Genomic DNA, 8,412 nt, shown 5'->3' on the forward strand with positions numbered 1-8,412 from the left:
ATGATAATGAACAGTGTGCTTGTTCTTATAAAGATCCAGATTGCCGAGTATTTTATGAATCTAGAACAAATATTTTTATATATTTATAGCGCAACGTATTTTATATATCTAAATGGGATGGTTAGTTGCCAGGAATATTCTGTAGAGTATTGTGTCACGGAAATTCTATCTTGTCATAATGTTTTCATTGATGTGTATCATAAAATAGATTTGAATTTTTTTTTTACATTTTTGATATTGGCAAGTATGTGGTTATAGAATGGGCGTAGCCAAGATTTTTTTTGGGGGATCTCCCCCCTCCGCCAATATATATATATATATATATATGTGTGTGTGTGTGGGTGTGTTTGTGTGTGTGTATGTACATAATTAATCTTTATTACATTCTGACCCTTCATTCTTTCGGAACACGTTTATTGTGCCCTATGTTCTACCTAGGGTTCGTGGAAAAATTGTAGACTCCTTGCCATTGACAGCAAAAGGGTCTGGGTTTCAACCTCAAAACTCTCTGTAGGGGGATTTTAAACTCAAAATCCTCTGGAGGGGTTTTAAACTTTAAAATAAAAAGCTCACTGGAGGAGTCAACCCCCCATTCTTGGCTTGGCTACGATTATAGAATTTTTAGTGTATAATTTTTTATACTGAAGAGGTATTTTTTTAGCATCAAACCCCGCTGAAGAGGGGGAGGGGGTGTAAACTCAAAACCCCCTTTGGCTACGCTCATAGAAGATGGTGACTGATGTTTGTTTCTTTGTTTGTTTGTTTGTTTGTTCGGATGTTCCTTCAGAGTTGAAGATAGTTTACTTCCTAGTCCAAACCTCCAGCAGGACGACGGGGGATGGGAGCGGGCAGGGTTTGAAACCGGGACCTTCGGTAAATCCGAACGACAGACCAGCGCGCAAACCGTACGACCAGGCAGTCTTATATCGAAGAAGGGGCTTTATCGTTAATTTCGGAGGGGGTTTTAAAATCAAAATCTTCTTTAGCTACGCTCTTGGAATTTGGGGATTGTCGTTTGCATCATTTGTATGTTTTATAGAAGAGGGGGGATTTAACTGCAAAACCCCTTAGTAGGGGGTTTAGCGCTCGTTTAAGTGATTGTTTAGTATTGAAAGCGCACCTAAAATAAACACAATTAAAGCAAAAAATCAGTCACTAGATTCCATGCGGGGGGGGGGATTTCATTTTGGGTGGAGGGTTAAACCCATACCCCTCCCTGGCTACGCCCAAGGGTTAAAGTGAAATTATACTTTCACAAGAATAAAACATATTTTTGTATATCTGTCAATCAAATAAATAGGTTAGACTATTCAAAGTTATTCATCATTTACTGAGTTTTTTTTTTGGTTTAATTTATTTTTCACACTCAATATTTAATGAAAAATCTTAATTTTTTAACTCACTCTCTCGGTAATTATTTTCCTCGTTCTGATAGAACTGTTTATGTTGCTCATTTGTATTTTACTACCCTGTTATGATTAAACTTCAATACCTGTTTTGTTTCTTTATCAGAAAATGTTATATTTCGTATTGAATTATAGAGGAATGTATGAGACAATCATAATCCATAAATCCAAACATCAGTTTGGTTTTATGAGGTCAAATCAAAGTTGGCATCGTGTATATGTGTATTTTTGTGTTGGTGTTGTCTATATATGAGAAAATAGTCCTTGTAATCACAACACATTTCCATAAGGATCAATAAAGCAGTCTTAGTCTTAGTTTTAGTCTTAGTCTTAGTCTTAGTCTCAGTGTCAGTCTCAGTCTCAATCTCAGTCTTAGTCTTAGTCTTAGTCTTAGTCTGAGTCTTAGTCTTAGTCGGAGTCTTAGTCGGAGTCTTAGTCGGAGTCTTAGTCTTAGTCTTTGTCTGAGTCCTAGTCTTAGTCTTAGTGTCAGTCTTAGTCTTAGTCTTAGTCTGAGTCTGAGTCTGAGTCTTAGTCTTAGTCTTAGTCTTAGTCTTAGTCTGAGTCTTAGTCTTAGTCTTAGTCTTAGTCTGAGTCTTAGTCTTAGTCTTAGTCTTAGTCTTAGTCTTAGTCTGAGTCTGAGTCTTAGTCTTAGTCTTAGTCTGAGTCTTAGTCTTAGTCTTAGTCTTAGTCTGAGTCTGAGTCTTAGTCTTAGTCTTAGTCTTAGTCTGAGTCTTAGTCTTAGTCTGAGTCTTAGTCTTAGTCTAAGTCTTAGTCTGAGTCTGAGTCTTAGTCTGAGTCTTAGTCTTAGTCTAAGTCTTAGTCTTAGTCTTAGTCTTAGTCTTAGTCTGAGTCTTAGTCTTAGTCTGAGTCTGAGTCTTAGTCTTAGTCTAAGTCTTAGTCTTAGTCTTAGTCTTAGTCTGAGTCTGAGTCTTAGTCTTAGTCTTAGTCTTAGTCTTAGTCTTAGTCTTAGTCTTATTCTTAGTCTGAGTCTTAGTCTTAGTCTTAGTCTTAGTCTGAATCTTATTCTTAGTCTTAGTCTTAGTCTTAGTCTTAGTCTCAGTCTAAGTCTTAGTCTTAGTCTTAGTCTTAGTCTGAGTCTTATTCTTAGCCTTAGGAGAAAAAGAGGAAGCAATGGGATGTCAACATTAAATAATGGAGTGGCCTGTCATTGAAAAAGATTCAGTTTACGGCAAAAGACAGAGAGGAATTGAGAAAGACATCCAGCAGATCATGTGTGGTGCCCCAACGGTCATATAAAGTGTTTAACAATTTTTACACTTTAAATTTACATTTACTCAGAAAGACACAAAAAATAAAGGCGCATTCCTTATTCCATATACTAAGAAAAATTTGTACAAATACTCCTTCTTTCATAGTGCTATTAGAGCATGGGATAGGTTTCCTAAGTCAGCCAGGAAAGCCAGTGACTTGGCAGAATTGAAGTCAGTGATTAATATGCATGACTGAAAGAATGACGCATAGGACGTAATCATCTTCTTTTTTTGAAGTAACGTCTGTATTATATAAGAGAAGATAAGATACGATTTTTCTCTATTGTCTTTACAATTTAATCGTTACATTTTATTTTATATATAACATCAAAATTAGTCAATTCTTTTTACAACGACTACATCAACTCTGTATGTCTGGTTAAAATTTTGAACACGTTATTTCTCCTACACCCATTCTCTGATCTAGTTAAAAATGTAAACAATTATTTATTGTACCTAACAAAACATGAATCGATAAACAAAATCATTTAATTTAATTACTGGGAATCGTGGTCGAGAGGCCAAGTGCGCTTGGCTTGGCTACCCTTAGAAGGGGGCTCGAGGTTCGACACCCGTCTCAGTCAGAGTTGTGGTTATGGAAAACCAATTTCCCCCCCCCCCCCCCACTGGTCCACAAAAGAGATTGGACCAAAAGCGCTCTGAGAATGTTATTAAATTGTTATGAGCATAAAGATAAGAGAGTCGAGTACCATGTCTGTGTAGTATGGCTTTAACACACTGAATGACTCCACAACACACATTTCGTGAACACATTCTTAAGGACGAGTTACAAGCACATGTAAACATAAGAACGACAACCGATACAGAATATAATTTTCACAACAAGCATGAAAGTAGCGATATATAAAAGCTATAATAATCATATTTAATTTTTTTATACAAACGAGGGGGAATCAATACTTCAGATAACTGTACACATTGTTTCTGCAACAAAGGATAAAGTTGCTACTTTGAAAAAATTATTTATTGTACCTAACAAAGCATGAATCAATAAAAGGAATTAACCAATTAGCCAGAAAAACCAAAGTCTTAGCAGAATTTGAGTCGTTGGTTTACATGCATGCAGATTGACACATGACATGAGGATGACGTAATTATCTTTTTTTTTTTGAAGTAACGTCTGAAATATTAACAAAGATATACGATTAGTCAATCAATTGTAGCACGACCATATCCAGACTTAGGATTGGCCACACCTACATCACGCACTCTTTTGTACTGAAGAGAGAGGAGCCCCCACTTTGTGAGTACTGTGACTCTCGCCTCACCGTGGAACATATCCTCGTTGATTGCCCCAGATACCAGGATGTCAGGGAGAAATATTTTAGAGCCACTTACTTAAAAACACCATTTTGATAATGCCGACCCTGGGAAGGTACTGGGCTTTATCGAAGATCTGATTTATGAATTTGTGAACATGTACTATTTACATTAGATTTTTACCAAATAATTAAATTTTTACTACCTTTACTATTTTAACTGTGAATAGACCTTGATTCTAATGATATGACTGTATAGAATTTGGCCCTTGTTGTTTAGAGAAAGAGTGGTCCTTAAGGGACTGCAGGCACGACATGGCCTAAATTGTGCCGATGTGCCTAAAATAAAAATCAAATCAGTCAATCAATTATTGGAAATGAATTATTTTGTTTGATAAAGAAAATTGGATATAAATTCTACATTATTGCGAGACACAGTTGTAAAAGTGGATATACTTTTTTTAAGTTTTTTATTTTTCCTTTTTTTCCCTTTTCATATATAAATCTTTTAAAGTTTACACTTTAAGATTTATATTTCTTACGTGTAAGTCTTATAATGATTTATATGTAGTTTTAATATTATAAATGTATACTTTTCATGATTTTCATTTCCTCTTGAATCATTGGTTATTATTCATTTAGACCAGCGGTTCACAACCTTTTAGGCTCGGCAACCCCTTTTTATAATCCCTCACTCTGCCGCGACCCCCCCCCCCCCCTCCGCATACAGCAACAGAAGAATAGAAAATAACAATCCATTTTTTCGATGGTCTTAGGCGACCCCTGGATAATAGTCAACCGACCCCCAAAGGGGTCGCGACCCACAGGTTGAGAACCCCTGATTTAGACACTGTGCCATCTCCAAACTCAAAAAGCTCAGTTTGTGGTGCATAAGTAACATCATTATTTATAGCCTCGAACTACGCTACCCAGCCTTAGAGGCGTCATGGACGGAAAAGGTCGGGGGAGGAAACGATCGTAAAAATGGGTAGCGAAAGAAAACTCAAAGTTGAAGTGCCTAAGACACTAAGTTCATTGCACTTGTCGCGGATTGAAAGAGAACTCCAAAAACCATGTCACTATCAGCTTGCCGTTTTATAAATGGCGAGCCCCGCACAGTTAACGTGGTATAGTGATTGGAAAATGATGGGGTTCCCCGATGTACTCGGCCTTCGACCTCGTCTCTAGCCCGAGCGTCCGGAGTTCCGATTCACTGGAAATAGAGTCACTGGAAATTGCGACGTGATACACAGACATCAGACATCTGCTTGGACTTCACCCAAACAGAACAACTCTTCAGCCAGGCAGCGATAATTTGGTCTTGATAGCACTGTCGTTCTCTTTGCTATTGAACTATTTAGTCAGATATTACTCTGTATAATAAAATTGTTTAATGCCTTTTGAAAATATCCTGCTAGCACTTGCTCACTTTAAATGGCTCAACATCAGTCCAAACAAATATCTTAGACTTACTAAGACTTAGGTCCTCCCGCGCCGTTCGGCGCATTGGGCGGCAAGCTGTCTCCATAATGATCTGTCACTGGCAATGTCTGAAGCCTCCTCCCACCTGGTGTCCACTGTTCTGAGGTCCTCCATGAAGGTGTGTCGCCAGGTAATACGAGAACGTCCCTGTTTGCGCTTTCCTCGTTTTGGCTTCCATGTTATCGCAACTCTTGGTGTGCGTAATTCATTTTGACGTAGAACATGTCCCGCAAACCTCATGCGACGCTCAGTCACAACCACACTAAGTGTTCGACTTCCAGTTCGGCATATATCTAAATATCCATAAAGAAAAGAATTAAAAAAAAAAGTCTTGAACTATGTAATGTGCATTCTTATTACAATATATATATATATATATTGTACAGCGCATTAGTTTGATTTTTGTGTCGAGGGCTATGCCTTTGTCTGTCCAGATTGTTTTGAGTTTTGCAAGTGCAGCTGTAGACTGTGTAATTGTGGCCAGTACTTCAGTTTTGGTTCCTTCCTCTGAGACTATTGTTCCAATGTATTTAAAACTCCTGACACCAGTCAGCCTTTCATCACCAATGCTGATGTCTCTTTAAAAGCTCTCTTGGCTATTGGTCGTACTTTGAGTTTTTTCAGCATCGATTTGCATACCATAAGTTTGTTTTGAAAAAAGGGAGGAATGGAGAAAGACGGTCGACAAATCATGCCTGGTGCCCTAACGGTCCAACAGACTAAGGGATAGGTAAAGGTAAAGGTAAAAAAGGAATCACCTTGAATAATATAAACTGTAACGGATATAACTAGATGTATTTCTACTGTACATTGATAATCCTAGGAGGTTGAGTGTTTTGTATCGTGTATTACTAACGCGAGTTCTATTACTAAGACATACATCGTTACAAGACAATATAAAGGTAACGAGCAGGGTCAATGTCCAGTAACAAATTTTACTCCAGAAAAAACAAACTTTAAAGGGAAACTCCGATGTTTTGTAAAAGATGTTTTACATGTTTCGGATGTTCCTTCAGAGTTGAAGATAGTTTACTTCCTAGTCCAAACCTCCCTCAGGACGACGGGGGATGGGAGCGGGCAGGGTTTGAACCCTCGACCGTCGATAAATCCGAACGACCAGGCAGCTGCGAAATCTTTTCTATGCGCATCACTAGGTGAACTAATTCTTCTTCTGTCCCCGCCTGACCATCTATGTCGTCTGCAAAGCGAAAGTTAGTAATTTTTTCTTTCTACTGTGGGCCTCATCCACCAAAAACGAACGGTCACGTGATGATATTGATAAAACAACGAAAAATAGGCTGTCACGTGATAACCGTTCTTGATTGATTGGTAAAGGAGGTCCATTAGCATCATAAAAAATATAATATTTCCTAGAATCTAACATTGTTTCGTCCTTCTACAAGGCAACATGTCTTGAGCCATTTCTCTGTATTTTGAGCTCATCTTGAAATAGACAATGGAAGACACACTGCAGTTCAAGGCCTCGAAAATTATGATGAAAGTATAGGTCAGTATGGTCAGATCAACGTAAACGCCGTCTACTTTGAGCTCATTGACTAGCCCCACAGCCAAGTTCAAGGCCGAACGTGGGATCAAGCAGACGACATAAATGCCAGAAATGATCGCAAGCATGGCTACGGCATTTCTTTCTTTGTAGTTCATCGAAGTTTGAGCGCGATTGTGTGGGTTCAAAACCCTGTGTCTCCATTTCGAGCTGGATTTCAGTTTCGTAATCAGGACGACAGTGAACAATAGGAGCATTAGTATGGTTAAGTTCGGGGCGACTAATGCAGTTACATAGTAAAAGATGTTCATAAGCACCGCTCTGTTGTCCATGTAGTAGACATACGCAAAGGTTCGATTATAATCAGGTACAAATTTGTCACCCACATATAAAATACTGTTGGGTGCCACCACGTAACCGATCGAAGCGGCGAAAATCGAAATGTTCACCACCGTTGCCACCCGTCGTGTCAGGATAAATTTCACCTTCATGGGTAGAACCACACAGAGACAGCGCTCGAATGAAGCACAGGCGGTGACAAACCCGCTGACTCTGACGAAATATTCATTGATGTAGATTACCAATAACAGCAAGTGTCGTTTCAACATGACAAAGCTCGACTCGTCCGACCAGGGATTAAGGATGTGAATATATACCTGTTTTGTGATCAGGGCTCCCAAGTCGCTGATCGCAAGGGCGGTTAGGGTCACGTTGACACCGTCTTTGTAGCCTTGTTTTCTGAAGTTGAGAATGTTCATGATATTCGCTGCAATTCCACACAAGCCGATTACCTCAACCAGAAACAAGACATTCACAGTTAAGATAGCTTTAAGCAATGGTGGGTCGATAACAGAGACTTGTTTATTTGTTGTCAATGTAACAGTGATATTCATCTTATGAATTTGAACAAACTGTAACAGGCAGTATTGCAGGAAATGTTATTAGAATTATCTTCTTCTTATTTATCATTCAATATTTTCATTAAAAGGACTTTCGGTATGTAGATCTAGATACCAGATGCGTAAAGAATTTATTAAAAACAATGTGTTTTTTCACAGTTCATCCCTCTGTGTTCACAATGAACTTTTAACCATTTTCATTTAAGATATTTTAAAAGCTATTTTTATATTTGCTTAGACACAGTACGAATTATTCTATGGCTCATTAAATCGAAATAGAAACCTCATTTATGGATATTAAAGTATATGTCAGTAGTAGCTAAACTTTTTAAATCTAGTGTCAAGTCCAATCTTCACAAGCGTCTCCCAGGCCACATCATCAGCGCACGATCTTATAAAATCCTGCTTATCAACCTAGTGCTTGGATACATTGTGTCACGAGCAGCTTATGGCCTGTGGGTCGTAGGCAAGGCAATCCTGATGCGTATTTAGAGAAATGCAATTCATCAATAATTTAAAGTAACGACAGAGTAGCACTGCTACAACACACTATGTTTTTTTTTTTGATCT

The sequence above is a fragment of the Biomphalaria glabrata genome, chromosome 13 (assembly GCF_947242115.1).
Source record: "Biomphalaria glabrata chromosome 13, xgBioGlab47.1, whole genome shotgun sequence".
NCBI lineage: Eukaryota > Metazoa > Mollusca > Gastropoda > Planorbidae > Biomphalaria > Biomphalaria glabrata.